We start from the raw sequence: 18,932 nt of genomic DNA on the forward strand, positions 1-18,932 counted from the left end.
CAGAGGCAGGTGGATTTCTGAGTTCAAGGCCAGCCTGGTCTACAAAGTGAGCTCCAGGACAGCCAGTGCTATACAGAGAAACCCTGTCTCAAAAAAACCAAAAAACCAAAAAACAAAAAAACAAAAAACCCAAAAATAGATAAATAAATAAAAGACAAAGATTGTCTCAGGAGATTCACCTTTCTTAACGTAAAGAGTAATAGGAAAATGTCTATAGTATGAAGTATATACAAAGAAAATTGGAGAGTGTTGGGCTAAGACCCATTGCTAGAATGTTCTAGCCTTTCTTCCAACTCAAGCAAGGCTCCCACCTTGACAAGTTTTCCCAGGAAAGAGCTCTCAGCCTCTCTACATCAAGTTACACACTGTGGACACAGAAGGACAGACCCAGCTCTTAATGTCATAGTCAGGGTTCAAGGGAGAATAGTGTGGGGAGAGGACCATTTGCTGTTGGCCTTTTAGTTATCACTGTGGTTGTTTACCTCTCTCTGTCCTGCACCCTACTATTTATACACAAGCAGAGTTTGCATAAAATCCTTTACTATCCAAATGGCGTCTGAGGCTCTCTGTGTCATTACTCTCAGCATCTTGGCTTCTGGCCCCTCTGGGTAGACACATTGTAGACAGCAGGCTAGCAACCTCAAATAGCCTGCACCTGCAATTTGTCTATGCTTATACGCACATACATGTCCTGTCTCCAGCTGTCTTGCCCCAAGAATAAATATCTATATTTCTTCCTAGTTATGTTTTATCAGGAATGATGTTATTGTAGTAACAGGGTTACAAACTGCATTGTTTATCATCATGGCAGTACATGTGTTTAGCATATTCCTGTACACATCTGTGCAGGTGCTTGAGCCCTTGCACGGATGTAAAGGGCCGAGGAGGAATGTCAGGTGTTCTGCTTTACACTAACTGCCTACTTCCTTGAGAGAGGATCTTTGATTGAACCCAGCACTCACTGCCATTCAGCAGGAATGATGGCCAGCAACCCCCCAGCAATCATTCTGACCCTCCTTCGGGGTTTCTAGGTATGGGCAGCATCACCCAGATTTTATGTGGGTTTGGGGATCTGAAACCTGACCTTCCTGCTTACTCAGGAAACTCTCTTACTCACAGAAACACCTCCCCAGCCTAGTCCTTGCTTTCATGAATAGGGCTGTGACAGCTTGCAAAATTTTCACTCGAGTCTCCCATCTTTATTAAATACCAGCTGTGTGCTTGTGCCTGATGGATTTTTCAGCATGCATGTAATTCCGTCTTTACGTGTGTGTGTGTGTGTGTGTGTGTGTGAGAGAGAGAGAGAGAGAGAGAGAGAGAGAGAGAGAGAGAGGCTCAGCCTCCTTTCAGAATTCTGACAGTGGAAGCAACCTTCAGCTAGGAACATGTAAAAATGAATATTTGTTCCAATTGAACCCTGTTGGAGATAAGAGTGGTGCACTACCCAGTCAGTCCCTATATTCCTTCTGTCCCAAGTCCTTGGTGGGGTAAAGTTCCAAGGATGGAGACCAGCTACTTCTATGAGAATCACCCCCAACACTTTCTTTCAAAGGGATCCTCCAGAGTGCCCTCAGTCATCATAATGCAGACAGGGGCTGATGGCCTCCCTTCTCGAGCAAAGCTTTCAAAGCATTCTTCATGGTCCAGAGAAAGACTTGGTTTTGGGTGCTAAGGCCTGGAGAAAGTGAGGCCAGAAAGTGTTCACCATAGCTTGGTGAACATTGCTCTTGGTAATATTTGAGCATACCCCAAAGCTTAAAAATGACATTAAAAAAAAAATCAAGTTTTCCAAGGGCTGGAAGAAAAGAGAGGAGGAGACAGAAGAAGAATGTGTGCTGAAAAAGGCTTCTACCATCAGTTTCCACTCTGAGGTAATACACTAGATGCCCCTCCTCCGGGTGCCCAAGTGGAGGCAGTTGCCAATAACCCTTTATTCCCAGAAAATAAAAACCAGTTTGCAAATGTCAAGGTGAAAAGTGAAATCAGCTGAATAAGCAAACAGCCATCAGGGGCCACTCAGCCTCGGAAGCCCCGGGTGCAATCCACAGCTCTCTGGAACGGTGCATCACTCCTCTGCTGGGAGAGCCCAGCCATCTCCAGGAGAGTCAAATCGATTAGAGGCCACCTTTTGTGAAAGCGATGTTATCATTGAGGCCGTAATTTATGCAAAGAAATTCTGTGGCTAGGGATGATTAAATTAGAGTCTACAATGCAGGGATTTCTACAGCATGGTCCCCCTCGGGGGTTCTCACTTTTATCTACATTGAGATCAAGTCTGTGAAAATTTGGTGCATATGGTTCGGGATCTGAAAAAAAAAATTAGAATGCTTCCACATGTCCCTGTGTATTTTTGAAGTGGAGAGAACACCACCGTGGCTCGGAGAGCCAACACAGCTTTGGAGGCGAAGGCATCGCCTTTCCAAAAGCAAAAAATAAAAAAATTAAAAAAAAACCAAAACAGCTAGAAAGGGCTTTTCTTGAAACTTCCAGGAATGAAGCCGCACATCCCACTTCATTTCAAGTGACAACATTTAATGTATTTTTAAAAAATGCTCCCACATATGGAGAGGCCACCAGACAGAGCTCCCCGGAGGAGATGGAACAAGGATGGCCTGGACTACATCTCTAATGTGGTTGTAGTTTCGCTATCCCATTTCTATAGGACCCACCTTCTTAGCCTGCTGTTTGGATGGTGGTAGGAAGGAGGCACAAACAAGCCTGCAGGGCTCCCCGAACTGAAGACACAGCCCCACAGGCTCAGCCTCTCTCTCTCTCTCTCTCTCTCTCTCTCTCTCTCTCTCTCTCTCTCTCTCTCTCTCCCCTCCTCCCTCCTACCCCATGATGCATAATTCACCAGTGTGCTCCAGCTGAGTTAGGCAGAGCAGAGACTGGACAGGGCAGCTGTAGGAGGGAAAACATGGAGGCTAACAAAGCCTGTCTCCCTTGCAGCAGCCCTGTGACATTGCGGGACACCAGATCCCTGTTTCAAGTAATGCAATGTGGGCTTTTAACAGGATATTCGCAGTTGATAATTTTTAAAATGTGTATGCAATCTATGAGGGGTCCATTAACTCTCAGACTCTACCCCCCTTCTCTAAATGTATGGCATCCATGAAACAAAACAAAAAATCTACCTAGGGAACAGCGGAGCTTGTTGGGGGCTGTTTGCTGGCAACCTGCCACTAGGCCTGGTCAGGCCTGTACCGACTTTTTCCTCTACTCCTCCCTCCAGCCCTAGAGTCAGCAGCTGCCCTCTGGGCCCTTAACAAAGGAAGCTGCTGCTCAGGACGGGGGAGGCTGCATTGGAAAGGAATGAGGAGCGGTGTGGGGCTCCTGGCGGCTATAGTGAAAGAACGGTCAAGATTCATTCGTTAACACAGTGTGACCTTCTGGGCCCCAGGTCGAGCCTGCCATCTATCACGTCAGGATGGAGGTGGGCATGGGGCGTTTATGCATGTGTGTGCCTAAAGCATATTAATTCACAGAGTAACCCAAGGGGACAGTACCAGCCACAAAGTATCCTTCCCAAAGACAGACTTGGGAATAAATCAGTGCTTACTCCCTTCCTCCTCCTCCTCCTCCTCCTCCTCCCTCCCTCCCTCCCTCCCTCCCTCCCATACACACACACGCACATACACAGACATGAGCGTATGCTCGCCAACACATCCAAACATACAAAAAAACTAAAGTCTGGTCCTTGGAAAATCTGACCTTGAGACAAGTCATTTTGAATGCAAATTGAAGTCTAACCTGGTAGGCTGTTGCCCTTTAGATGGCCTCCCACTTCCTGACAAACCTAGGGGACAACAAGCATGCACATGGTCCCACTTGGCCTTGAATGAGGCTGGAAGAGCAGCAGCAGCTTGGGAGCAGCCCCTGTGAAGCCGGTGCAGCTGGCCAGAGCTGCCAGCTGCTGGGCTTCATAACAATGGCTAGGCTGAGGTTTCCTCCGTCCACGCCCACCAATGCAGAATGCCCGAGGGCTGAGATGTGCTTTTGTTACTATTCCCCAGTTAATAACCGGCTGCTGAGAAGGGGTGGAGGGAAGCCCAGCCAACTGAGTGAATGGAAGCAGAGCCAGCTATGGCTGGGGGACTCCCTGATGGGCTCTTGAGGCCTCAAGGTCCTGAGTGAGCACACCTGTCACCTCTCCATCCTTTAGAGATCATTTGCCACCTCTTCCCAACGCACTAGAGAACCAGGCAATGGCCATGCGCTTTCTTTTCTCCTGTATTTGTCTCTATTTGAAAAAAAAAAAAAGCAAAAACAAAGAAACAACCATGACAACAACACACCTCTTAGGATTCAGGTGAGAGCAAAGTTTCTAATGCAATTGTTAAAAACAAAGAAATGTATAAAGCCTGCTTGTGTTGCAGTAATACATAGTTTTGTGTATTTATCCACAGAAAACACAGGAAGTCTTCTGCGATACCCACTCCCAGGGATCTGACAAACGACACCCACACTTGTTTGTCTGGAAGCTTCCAGAGACCTTTGCTCCCATGCTAGGTCCCTCCCTGCCACAGCTCACAAAGCCAAGGCCACAGCTTCTTCTCTTCCTTGTCTGGGAGAACGTGTTCTCTGCCTTTCTTCTCAATAACACCATTAACAGGACATATTTCCCAAGAACATGAAATCTACTATGCTGGATTCCATTTCTCTTGGTTGAATAAAATATGATCCCAATTTTTCTTCGTCTCACTCACTCACAGCCATGCTTTGAGCCACTCATCCTGGGCTTGAACGTAATCCATGTAGTTCAGAATAATCCAGACACTCGAGAAAAGCTGAGGTTTCTTTAGCTCCCGTGTTCCCCCAGGAACATTTTCTATCCCTGCAGACAGGATGCATCAGAATGGAATCCAACACAGAGATCCTTTCTGACCATCTAACGATGGTTTCAGGAGAAGAAGAGGGGCTCATCTGCACATAGTGTCAGCTCACTGATGACCCTAGAACGAGTGCACTTAAGATTCCCATGCCTTATGTGACCCTGTGTGTGAGCCGAGTGCGTATTTCAGAGCTCATCAAACGGCAACCCAGGAGGCATCAACAAGCAACCACCCTTTGTCTTTCCCAAAGACACATTATTCTCATGGTCCAAAGGCACTCACAGGTTAGCACAGAAGTGTCTTCACCTTTATTGTATTCCCTCCTTGCGAATGCAAGCAGCTTGACTTAGCTCCTAGTTGTCTGGACACTTCTGCCTTGGGTCTCATGAGTTTAAAATATCATGGATCTTCAAAGGCAAGAGAGCACACAATCTTGGGCACAAAGAGAGGGAAAGACATCATGATAGCTCAGAAAGCCAGCTTATGAATTGCATTATCGACACTCTTTGCAGATTTAGTCAGTAGAGTCATGAAAAGTCCCCAGAACTGCAAAAGAACACAGATCCAACTGGTAGGGGAAGTACAGACGTTGAAGAATATGGTCTGCATGAACTCGGTTTTGCCATGGGAAAGTGGGTTGGCTTCTTCACATGGTGCAGAGGTAGGATGCTGGATAAAGGAAGTGATGCTCCTGTAACCTGGTGACCAATGGTGAACTGGGCTTCGCTTTTCCCTGCAGAAAGCAGAATATTTGTTATAGCCAGAAATCAGCAGAGTTTAGGAGAGTGAAACCCAATGACTCATTCCAATATTGTTATCAAATTATTTCACACACCTATAAAAACTCATCTCGGATGTTAAATCTAAAATTTCTCTTGGTATGTGTGCATGGGTGGGGCCTACAAATTTATGTGTGTGAGGATGAGCAATCACATGTGTGTCTGTGTATGCAGAGGGCAGAGATCAATGTCTTCTGTCTCCTTCAACCTCTCCAACTTATTGCTGAAACAAAGGCTCTCACTGAAGGTGGAGTTGGCTCACCAATACAGCAAGACTGGCTGACCAGTAAACCCCAGGGAGTCTCTTGTCTTTGACTCCCCAGCCCTGGGATCATAAGTGTGTGCCACAGTACTGCTTAGGTTTTATGAACTTGACACCAACTATGGTCACCTGGGAAAAGGAGATCTCACTCAGCTGAAGAATTGTCTCCATCTCACTGGCCAGTGGCTATGTCTGCTGGGCATTTTCTTGGATATTGATTGATGTGGGAGGGCCCAGTCCACTGTGGATAGAGCCCCTAGGCAGGTCATCCTGGGTTGTATAAAAAAAGCAGGCTGAGTGAGCCACCAACAGTAAGTCAGAAAGTAACACCCCTTCATGGTCACTGCTTAAGTTTCTACCTCCAGATTCTTTGAGCTAGTGTTCTGACTTCCCTCCATAATAGACTATAACCAGTAAGCTGAAATAAACCCTTTCCTTCCCAAGTTGCTTTCTGTTACAGTAATAGACTAGCTAACTAGACTTGCTACCCAGCTTGGAATTTTATGTGAGCACAGAAACACAGATCCTCCATGCTTGGGTGAGAAGAACGTTGTTGACTGAGCATTCTATCCCTCTAGACCCCCACCCCACCCCACCAATTTCTCTTTTGATATCTTTTTTCTTTTTCCTGAAAATTGAACTCCTGACATGAGCTTCATGAAGACAAAGCCTACCTCAGGAAGGACCGTGAGGCAGTGAAACACCAGAATGAACAGAAAAGTGGTTAATGTGCTTTTTTTGGTGGCCTGGCAACTGGAGATACTGAAAGGGGTCTGGAAATGTTTCCAAAGGGAGACCAGCCCGTCTAAGCAGAGACTAGAGAAAGGCGTTGGATACCAAGTAGGCGGCAGAGCTGTCTTCATAAATCGCTGTCTGCAGGCCTTTTAATGTGTCAGTGTACCCCAGCCATTAACCATGTTTAATTGCTATCTCCGGTAAGTTCCGTAGATCATTACCATACCAGTCATTTTTCAAAGATCCTCGTTAGCACAGGACTAGGGAACACACATACAAAAAAGGGACCTGACAGGAAATGTCTAGAGAGATGCCGTAGAAAGGGGGTTGGTAACAGTGAGCCAGCCCTCAGAGGGGACCTGTCTCTACTGGCACTGTAATAAGATGCACTGCACACACCAGGGCTTTTCTACCGGAGCACATCAGACAAGACAAACGAGCTGCCTGCTTCTAGCTGCTATTTCCCAGAGCATAGTTAGCTGTTGTCCACAGTGCCCACTAGGGCAGAGGGACCTGGCAGCTGCCACTTTTGAACAGTGTCCAATGGGTTCTGGGAGTACCTGGGGGCACTAAAAGTAGGAAACCATCAACAAGCAGGGATGTATGTGTTCTGCCCACGACCAGTGCCAGGCTGTGCTGACCACCTAGCTTCAAGGTCATCTGAGACCAGATCCCCAAGGCTGTTTCAACAGGCAATCAAGAGAGATGGAAGAGAATCTCCAAGTGAGAATACTTACTTTGTTTCAGTGACTATTTTCATGTGGCCCCGCCCTCTGTCCATCCAAGGTGTGTAATGTGAGCCACTTCACGTTCTTTTATCCCTTAAACCAGAATGATGAAAGGCATTTTCTGTGTTTGCCAGTATGTCTGCTATGAAGACAGTCACATTGGGTGCATTTATGTTATGGTAATGAATCCCCACAGGTGATCTGGACTCACCTTCCTGACACCTTACTTCCCTATAGAGTCACAGAAATGGCTCCCAGAGTGCAGGCATCCCTGGGAGTGGTGGTTACCCTCAAGTTTGGGCTGAGGGGCTCTGAGTTCTGGTTATTTTTTTAATCAACTCCATTCCTACCTCAGAATTCATCGACAACGTGGATTGGTGTCTATTGAGGTCTCCATACCAGACATTGTGGATTCTTCCCTAGGACCCTCATCTCAGCCTTGGGCTGGTGTCCATGAATATCTTATTGCTACCTGCTCGGAGATGGCATGCTAACCATGATGGGATTTATCCAGATCAATCTCAGTTCCTAGCTCAGCAAGCTGCTCAGCTCTAAAGCCTGTGCCACGTGGTGCCTACAATCTAAGACAGAAGTGTTCAAGGGGAGCCATAAAAGTGTAGTGTGTTGGGCTCTGAGTACATTTCTCATTCCAATAGCTCACAGAAGTTTGGGCTTCCATCCTTGTTTCATGTCTTCTATGTGGACTTCTATGGAACTATGTGGCCCTGTGCTCAGTAAGGGTGCTGGGCATTCTCTATAATGTCTGTTCTCTTACCTTGCATCCTGCTACATTGAAAGCACTCTGAGGGTGAGAGAGAGTGGGGTATGTACCTGCTCAGATTGTAGCCTTCACCCCATCCCATTTCTATTTCATAATAATAAAAATAAAAACCTGGCTGTTAAAGCAGAGACAAACCTCAATCAAATCACACCATCGTCCCCCTTCCACACACCAACATACTTAGAGTGGATGCCAGTGAGGGATTCAACAATGGGACCAGACTTTTGGCCCTGGAGTATGACATTCTGCATCCTAGCTTCACTGCTTGGATGTTGCATGACAGACAGTGGGTCCTTTGCTCATTTTTCAACACTTTCATCTCCTACACCACGTGAAAGGGGAACAGAGAGACAGCCACACTTGGGTACCCAGGTTCTATAGTACAGTGGTTGCACAGAAATGTTTGGCACTCAGAGTGGCCAGCACAGCATTGCTTGGCTTCCTCTTTCAGAGGCACAGAGGGCAGGCAGTATGTGATAGACCTTTGCCCAAGAAAACAAACCACCTTATGGGAAGTGTGTCCCTCCCGGAATCAAAATTGAAAAAGCACGGATGGGACAGGATCAGGCCTCACCTGGGACCCAGGGCCTGGGACTGTAACTTTGACTTGTCCTCGCTGCAGGGAGTGTGATATGTTCAGGCTCTATGGTGTTCACTTCAAGGGTGGCTGTATGGCTTGCTGGGCTTGTCATTTAAACATGAAACCCGAGTGCCACCCTGGAACCTAAGTAATGGAGAGAAAGGACTCCAGAGAATCATTCTCTGAACCCTATATGGGCATGCTGTGACAGACAGACACACACACACACATTATTTCTTTTGTTGTTGTTTTTAACTGTTATTGTTATTAAATGAAGAAGAAAAGAAAACTGTCCTCACAGAAGCCAGTGATGAAGGGCAGATACAGATGTTGATAATGCAGCCACTGACCTTCCTATCCAGGGACTCAGCTCATTCTAACACATGGAATTGTGAATGACCATATAGGACAGAGTTCTTAATGAAAGTAACATTTAAATATGAGTCGCTCACCCAAAAAGACACTAAGAAGTATAGGGGATGCTAGCAAGATAGAAAGGTTCACAACTCAGGCGAGTGAAGTAACCCTGATTTATCTAATATCTGATTTCATTTACTTGATCCAGTTCCTTATTTGAATCACAGTGGACTGCTACATCAGTTTCCTCAGTGACCACAATGAGAACCTTCCCTCAATATGTAGCTTCCATGACTATGACACAGAGTCTACACATTGTTTTGACAAAACCCAAGGTATCCAGCAGGCTTGGTCTTCTTCTTCCCTTCTGAGGGGCTCAGTGTCCTGGGGGACATGTACCACAACTGCTACAGTCAGCCAAGCCTCAGTTTATACTCTGATTCTCAAGCCAAGCTGCCTGGCTTATTTCCCTTAGACATGAAGGGGAACAGCAAGAAGGATGGAGTCTTCCACCTGTGTATGATGGTTCCTTTCCACTGGGAATGTGACTACGCTGCCTACCTTCCCACTGCTGTGATAGAATATTGTGACCAAGGCAACTTACAGAAGGAAGGGTTTATTTGGCGCTTATGGTTCTAGAGAGATAGGAGTCTAGCACCGTCAGGGCAGGGGGCATAGCAGCAGTCAGGCAGGCAGGGTGCTAGAGCAGCAGGTGAGAACTCACACCTGATCCGCAAACAGAATACACACACACACACACACACACACACACACACACACACACACACACTCAAGGGAGAGAGAGAAGGTGCTGGGGATGGTGACAGTCTTTTGAAGTCTCAAGTCACCTGCCCCTATGGCATACCTCTTCCACCGACTGGGATCCAGTATTCAAATGTATGAACTGAACCTATAGGGCCAGTCTCATTTAAACCACCATATTGACACAATGTGGAATCACTTGAGAATGGAGTCTCCATGAGTGGCTACCTGGATCAGGTTGGCCTGATGGCATTTCTGTAGAACATAGTCTTGAACATTGAGGGGAGAAGACCCAGACACTGGGGTTAAACCAGACATTATCTCTCTGCTGCTCGCTGAGTTCCTGCCTTGACTCCTCCTAGATGATAGGCTGTAACCTGGAACTATGAGCTAAAAATAAGCCTTCTTCCCTGTGTTCCTTTTTTACCTGGGTATTTTATCGAAGCAACAGAAAGGAAACTAGGACAGCAGTAATACTTAAGGAGCTTTTATGAAACCATTCTACAGTTAGCTCAAAAAAGTATAGCTATGATTATCAGTACTGTTATAAAATCAGCATCAATTAAAAAAAAAACAGCACCAACAGCAATGTTATGAGAAACACCACAATAAACTAGACCTCAAAGAAATGGTCACATTATTATTAGTATTTGACTAGCAGTAATCAAGTCTGGCTTGTAGATACAAGCTTAGTTAAAGGCATTTGGATATATATCTGACAGCCATGTTTCCCTACACATGATGTCTCTTTGCTAAACCCCCAAAGAACATTTTTGTTATTATTTTTGTTTCTTGAAACAGTGTCTTATAACACACTGGCTACCCTGGAATTCATTATACCTACAAGGATGATCTTAAATTTCTCCTCTGGCTGCCCCCTCTTCCCTCCAGCCTCTGAATGCTAGAATTTTACAGGTGTGTGCCACCACACCCATCACAGTGAGAACAGCTACCAGTGAGACAACTCTCAGAGATCCATGTTGTTTGACAAGTGCACAAACTCACTCCACTGCCTCGGTACTTAAAATTGAAGTCTTGGCCAACATTACTCGGTAGATCCCAGCCCTGTGCTCCAACTTGCCATCTCTTTAAACTGGCCTAGATGATCCAGGCACAGAGTAACCCCTGATTGCAACTGTTTCTCACCAAACACCATGAAGAACAATTTTCTTTATTTATGACTGCAAGACAAAAATTTATCTCCATCTTAAAAAAAAAAAATCTTACCCAGATGGAAGAAACATGTTAGCCTGAATGTTTTTCTGTTCCTCCAAGCAACTTGTAGGACAGGCCCTGAACCCTGCTCTTTTTCTCCCAGGTATGGCCTCTGGAAACATTGTGTGAAAGGTGTCATAACAGGCCATGGTGGTGGCCCATCCTGAGATGTGGGCAGAGAGGAGATGGAGATGATGGCAGAATCAGCTCTCTCACATGTCAAAGAGGCAAAAAGTTATTTCCCCAAAACAGCAGTGTGGACTCTGGGGTCTTTTCAAGTCTAGGTGTCCACTGATTCCACAAAACAGCTCTAACTTCTCTTGGCACCAAAGGCATTTAGCAAGGGTCAAAGTTGGAATCTCAGCATCAGATTCCACACAGGAGCCTTTTCAAGGGACCCTGGTGAGAGTGGCCTCCTACTACAGCAGCCACCACAGCAAATGAAGCCATTCAGGGACCAAAAAGAAAAGGATAAAATGCAGAGATGAGAAAGGAAGAATCGGTTTAAAAATGTGTCACTCTTGGGTGGGGTCATCAGGATAGAACCATACAAAAATAGACACCATTGAACAGTAAAAGAGAAGGTATCAAATGGACAGCAAAGTGTGTCACAGCCTGGTGGGGTTTTCCTAACTTTAAAGAACAGGCAGCCCACCCTCCTCCTTCAGGATCCTCTACCCTAAAACCTGAGGAAGGTTTGTCTTCCTGTTTACTCCACATTACACATGTTCCTTAAAAGGAAGGAGGAAGAAGAGGAGGAAGGAAGAAAGGAGGAGGGGAGAGGGAGAGGAGGTAAAGGAGAAAGAAGAGGAGGAAAGGGGAAGGAGGACTTGGCCCCATTCACAGCCTACCACCTGCAGGTACTACTCTTACTGCATGTACGGTATGCCCATAGACACCCAGACAGTTCTTACTACTTACAAACCAGTCTACACCATCTGCTGAATATGCCACAGACACCCCAAAGATCACCATCATCCTTCCCCATGTCTTCCTATCTCCCCAACTTGGAGTGAGCAACACAGGACTCAACACAAATTGCCATCAAGGTAGGGTAGTTTCCCAGGGATGAGTCACCTAGTCATCACGGAAACCCAAGTGCTCAGACATGGGAGGCTGTGTCTCCCAATGCAACTGGGCTGGGATTGGATCTCCCAGCTCTGTGGTGCCCTTGTGAACATTATGGTGGTTATTAGCCAACAGAATCCATATGTTGTGACTATCAATGTGACAGGATCTACAGTCACCTAGGAGTCAAATATCTAGACATATCTGAGAGTTTCTACATTAGGTCAATTAAGACGAGAAGTCCCACCCTTACAAAGCACCAGCAACCACGTGGGAAGCCAAACCATAGTTCCTGAACTCCTGCTCCCTTCCAAAGTGCCTTGTGTGGCAACTTCAGGCACCTGACTTAGGACATTTTATATGACTTTTGCCTTGCCCACCCCCCCCAGACCTATAGTGGACCACCCTGGAATCCAGAGACTCTACATGGTGTCACTGTCCTGTCCACTCCAGACTTCCAAGCAGAGTCCTGAGAAAGAAGAACATTTTCACAGTCCGCATATAAACCACCTTGTGAACATGGCTCCTGGGAAGAAGTACGTTATCCCTAAAGAAGACAGCAGGTGCAGGAGCTCCCTCAGAACCGACTCTCATTTCCAAACATGTGATACTGGACTCCCACTCACGTGTAGAAGTGGAGAAAGTGTGTTGGACAGAACTTAGATGCCAGCCTGAGCATGTGTAGCACAACTCTCTCCACAACCTGTGTCTGTTCCTATCACGGAGGACTCATTGAGCACTCAAGAAGCTAAATACAAACTTCTTCTATAGAAGGAGGCTTAGAGCTGGTCAAAGCCTGTGGCAAGGGACGTAATGGTCCCAAGTATGGGGCATATCAGTCATATTTCCCTAGGTGGCCATATTGTCAAACTTTCTTCTAAATATTGATATTTATAGCCATAGACTAATGGCACTCTCATCCTAGGCCAGAGAAACTTCTTTCTGTAGAGTGTGGGCTTTAAAAAACAAAGGTGCATATCTGTCTGGTCTAAGGGCTGAGAAAAAGAATGATTGCTGAGCCTTCATCCTATATAGGACCCCTATGTCACCTCTCTTCTTTAGACCCAGAAACCATAATAGAAGAAGGGGAGAAATGAGGGAAGAAAGGGAGGCTGGGAAAGGGAGACTGCCATCCAGGTTAGACACAGGACAACAGCGACTGTGATGGTTAGTGTTCTCAATTCAACTCAAGAGTCATCTGGGAGGAGGGATCACTTACATCAGATTGCCCTATAGCCAAATCTGTGTGGCACCTTCTTGATTGATTGATATGGGAAATTCTAGCCCGCTGTGGGCCCTGCTACTACTCCTAGTTAGGTGGTCCTGGGAGCTATAAGAAAGGTAACTGATATTCAAGTTTAGGCAGCAAGCCAGTAAACAGCTTTCCTCTGTGCTTTCTGCCTTGACTTCCCTCAATGATGGACTGTGACTGTGACATAAGCGTCGTAATAAACCCTCTCCTTCCCAAGATGCTTTCCGTTATGGTCTTTATCACAGCAACTGAGAAGAAAGCTAGGATGGTGGCCATGAACACAAGGCAGCTGTGGAGAGCCACACAAGATGGAGCCCTCGCAAGATCCAAGGAGCTATGTCTTCAAAGGTGTTGCCAATGGGAGACAAGTTAAGGAGGGGTTCAGACAGAAAAGGAAGTGGGTGGTTAAGGGAGGTGAATATAATCACCATATATTGTATATTGGCATGAAAGGAGAGAGAGAGAGAGAGAGAGAGAGAGAGAGAGAGAGAGAGAGAGAGCCAGTTCCAAAATAATGGAACACTTTTCCTGAGAAAATATGGCACCCATTATCACAGCTGTTACAAGATTTCCTGCTTTCCACAATCCCTGCCTGTGTGCTGTAAAAAAAAATAAGTAAATAATTTTAACACTTCCTCCAACATTTAGTATCCCCCCAAAATATCCTGTTTAATAAGATAGCCAGAAAACTGGCCAGTGAAAAGAAGGCTAGTCCTCGATTTTTGGTTACAATTAATTGCTTTAATTTTTTTTTTCTACAATCAGTTGCTTTTGTGATTATTTAATTAACCAAACTTTTCACACAAGCAAGGCGCTCATTCAGTTCTCACCTGTGACCTTTCCCAAGCTTGTTTACCTGGAAAGACACAATGTAACTAAAGCCAGGCTGGAGAGGAGGCTCGGGAAGTAGCAGGCTTTGGTGTCCTCTAAACTTTCCAGGCCACGGAGGTTTAATTACCCCCCGCACAGCTTACTGTGGGGGGATGGGGAGGGAGTGGGGGGTGGGGTGACCGAGGCTACAGAACTGACAGGCCCCATCCTCCACCCACTCTGCCACAGGAGCCAGCTGCACACCCAGTGTACCAGGGACAAAGAGGGGGCAAAGCTGACTGCTGGGGAGTCTGCATTCAGCTGGCAACTTGAAATGCTACATTCCCCCCTTTCCAGTAATTTCTGTATGTTGGAAAGATTGAGGTCTCTCGGCAGGGCTCTAGGCTGGCCTGGAAGGCTGAACTCTTAAGGCTTAATTTCCAAAAGGGGTGTGAGCTAGAAACCCCTTCAAGACCCAGGGACTGGGTTTTGTTTTGTGACCAGCTACTGCCACAAAAGAAGGACCCACCCCCACTCAGAGTATTCAATTAACCCTGTGTGTGACGCCTAGGATAGGAGGTTGGTTCAGTCCCCATTCAGGAGATTCCGAGGGGGGCTTTCTTTAAGGATTCTTTTTTAACAAAGGAGGCCAACTAAGTAGCTTTTTGTTGTTGTTGCTGCTGGGCTCTGGTCTATTGTTACCTCCAGAGGGACCTTTTCCACTTAATTGGGCTTTAGAATCCCACCACTATTGTATTTGTATATACGAAATACCAGCTGAGGAAGTCTGCAGGTTTAAGTCTATAAGCACTTGGGCAAGCAGATTCCCAAGCCTGCTTAGCTGTACTGCCTGATGTAAGTCATCCTGATAGAAAGAATTTCATAAAATTAGAACCACAACAAGAATGTGTTTCTTCTACCGAGTTGCTGTCAGGCAGCAGACACTGCTTTCCTCTTTGTATGCTGGTTTCTAGTGAATCCCTTGTGTTCAGGATTGGCATTTAGGAAGAAAGAAGTCACGATTAGCTCAGCTCACTACAGATGCTTCACCCCTCCCCAAAGCACACAACACGTTTTGGTTTGGCTTCCTTTGGGGTTCCAGTATTTTGTCTCTCCAGTTAGATAAGGAGTCCCATCCTCAAACAGAAAAGAAACAGACGTGAAGCATACACAGCAGAAGATACTACCTTGGAAGAACCAGTGGGGAATATATATATATATATATATATATATATATATATATATATATATATATATATATACACCAGGCATGATGTCAGACAACAGGGCATGGCGAGGCCTGAGGAAAATCAGGCCTCATCTCATCTCTCAGAGACTCACGTTTGCAGGGATTACACTATTTCACTCCCTATTTTTTTTCCTTCTTTGAAGCAACAGTTCTACTTCTTGCCTGGAGGATTAGACAGATTTCTCAGAGGGTGGTGTATGCTACTGGTGAGACTAAGCAGGCATCATAAATAATGGTGGCTCTCTCAGAATTGCTGTCATAGACAGTACTAGGGAACACTAGAAGACTCCACGTTTAATTTAGTGCTCTCTGGCCTCTCATGGGAGTCTAGAATAAGTATTAAGGTCAGGCCTGTCTGTGATGGTGACAACTGTCAGCAGCCAATAAGGAGGCTCTACCTGTGCACAAGGCCTGATTCACCTCACTAGTGGGCATTAGTTGCGTAGCCTGGGTGGCTGCTTGCGTGTGCCACCTCTGTGCCAAGAAGACCTACTTTTCTTACCGCTGTGTATCCAAAATACACATGCACAGCACACACAAGCTAAGGGTGGCAGCTGGCCTCTGACCCATAGATAGGACAATGTGCTCCAAAAGTAATTTTGACAAACTTTATACAGACAAAAGGCATCCAGCTTGGGGGGGGGGAGCAGATAGTGCTGCTTGTGACTTACCCCTTCATTTGCTCTGGGGATGAAGAGAAGAAAGACATTTGATGCTTGGATTAGAATGTACGGGGCTGGGGAGAGATGGCTCAGTCAGGAAAATGCTTGCCTTGCAATCATGGAGACCTGCGTTCCATATGCCAGAACATACAAGCAAGGCACAGTGAAATGTGTCTATAATCTCAGAAGTGTTGTTTGGCAGAAACAGGCTGATCTCTGAGGCTCCCTGTCCAGCCTAACCGACTGCATTTGAGCAACTCCTGGTCAATAAGGAACCCTGTTTGGAAAAGCAAGATGGACTCCACCTGAGGAACAACTCTCAAAATTGTCTTCTGGTCACCACATACAAACAAGTGCACCTCTGTGCATGCTTGAGAACACACGCACACACATACACACACCACAAATGATACTACTCAGGCTGCTCTTGCATGAAATAACTTTTGCCATATGCATCAATGAATACAAGAAGTCATCTCTCTTCATATAGCTTACATCACCCACTAGCCAGAGAGTTTCATGGAGAAAACTCAGCAGACTAGATGAGACTGCATGTTAGGGAAAGCATGGCCTTGTCCAGGACAGAGCTATGAACCTTCTTACCCTTTCCTGCAGCCCCTTCAGGGACCCTTAAAAGGGCTTAATGCATGCTAGTGAACCTCCTTATAGATTTGAAGATCTGAGTTAAATCTAAACATTTTAAACCTTTTATCAAGTGTCGTGTTCACAGTGTACCTCAAAGAATTGAGAAGCGAATCTCCAGTAATCTCATCTGTTAGGAAAATGGTCCAAAGCTGCAAAATAGAGAAATGACAACAAGGTGTTTCCATAAAAAGAAGCAGAGATCTTCCATCAGTTGAAGCAGAAGCCAGAAAGCTGAGATGGTCTCCAGTGCAAAGTGCTCTTTCTGGACCCCACTGCTTGAGGTTGACACACCTGCCAGCTTTCTCAGTCAGGGCTCCCGGTAAGAAGATGGCGATTCCCTCTGAATGCAGCTGTTGTGAGGGATAGACCTGTCTTAGAATAAATAAGAACTGACAACAGACAGGGAAAATGCAAGTTGAAGCAGCTGTGAATTTTAGAGGTCTGATTAAAGGGCAGAGGATGTCACAAGGAAAGACAAGGAGATGATATGTTTTAAAGGCTCCTCATTGGGCTGGAGAGATGGCTCAGAGGTTAAGAGCACTGACTGTTCTTCCGGAGGTCCTGAGTTCAAATCCCAGCAACCACACCTGAGTTCAAATCCCAGCAACCACATAGTGCCTCACAACCATCTGAAATGAGATCAGAAACCCTCTTCTGGTGTGTCTGAAGAGAGCTACAGTGTACTTACACATAATAAATAAATCATTGTTTTAAAAAAAGGCTCCTCATGTGCACAGTGGAGGCATGGAAAAGTTAAGCCACTTATGAAACTGGGCTCTGTCTGCAGCTCAGTGGTAGAGCACTGGCTTGTACGTTCTCTGCATCGAAGATCCATGGCACCTCAACACAAACAAGCAATAAGTAAAAAAGTGCTAGTTTTCTGGGAATTTTTCATTCCCATGCTGACATCTTATTCTGGGGGGTAGGAAATGCCTGACACTACTCTCTCTTTTGGGTCATTTGTCCTTCAGCCTATAAACAATTCAAATTATGTATGAATTGTCCTGGCATCAGCCAGCAGCTAACCTTTCAGGGCTTTCCCTGTTTCTAAAGTGCCAGACAGTAACCAATCAGAATGTACGCGCTGTCTCTTTAAAAACAACAGGGCTTCCCACTCCTTCCAGCGTCCTTACCCATTAGTAACAGGCAGAAGACCTCAGCAGCTAGGGAGTCCCGGTGGGTGCAGCTGCCGGCCATTTTGTTGAAAAAAAAAAGCCAGCCCATAGTGGGACCCCAGGCTAGTTCACTTCTTGCCTATTGTCTGGGCACATGTGGCTTTTGTTATTTCTTTAGGTCATCATGACCTTTTGTCAGCTACGGGTATTGAGTGGGGATGGAGGGAAAAAAGGGAGGGACTCCACAGAGAGGGAATTGAATATAGATGCGGAGGAACAGGCATCTAAGGCCAGCTGGAGGGAGATGCCGTCCTGTGTGCATGTTTATCTTGTGATTCCACAGCCTGGAAAGGAACACAGCACCTTCGTGGGGCATGCAGAAAACCAGGCCGGGCTAGAGCGGCAAGGGTAGAGCTGTTCAAGGACCTCACCTACAGAGTAGAAAAACAGTGGGAGTATTGGCGGTCCCAGGCCCAACATCCCACTTTCCCAACCTGAACACCAAGAAGTTTCAGACCTCAGTTCTGTCTCCAGCACAGGCCCCCCACAGGCTTTTCCCAGCCTTCCTCTTCCAAGCTCCTCTACAGGATCCCCCACCCACCCCCAAGAGGTTAACTCCAGGCCTTGATATTTTAAAATGAATTTCACCGACTCATTAGCACAGGTGGAGTCTTATTTATAAGACAACCTTGCCTCATCTCCCTCCCCCCTGGGGCAGTTAGTGGCTTGTTTACAGGTCATTAAGCCACAGTGGGGGTGGTGGGAGTGGCTAAGAGAGGCAGGTCTACAGTTCTGGCGAGACCATGTATCTAGGAAGCAGAAGAGGCAGAGGGGTGGGATAGATGGATAGATGGGTAAAAGCTTAGTATTCCAGAAAGCTGGAGGACCCCAGTTCAATACACAGAAGCTCCACAGAAACCTTGAAGTGATGACAGACATGCCATCCCAGCTCTGCACCCATGAGATGGGAGATGGAGATAAGACAGTTGCCAGGATGCTCTAGGGCTAGCCTAGAGTACAAATCATCATTATCATCATCAGCAGCAGCAGCAGCAGCAGCAACAGAAACAGCAGAAGCAGCAATAGATGTGCTATTGCTG

This window comes from Mus caroli, chromosome 12 (assembly GCF_900094665.2).
Source record: "Mus caroli chromosome 12, CAROLI_EIJ_v1.1, whole genome shotgun sequence".
Classification (NCBI taxonomy): domain Eukaryota; kingdom Metazoa; phylum Chordata; class Mammalia; order Rodentia; family Muridae; genus Mus; species Mus caroli.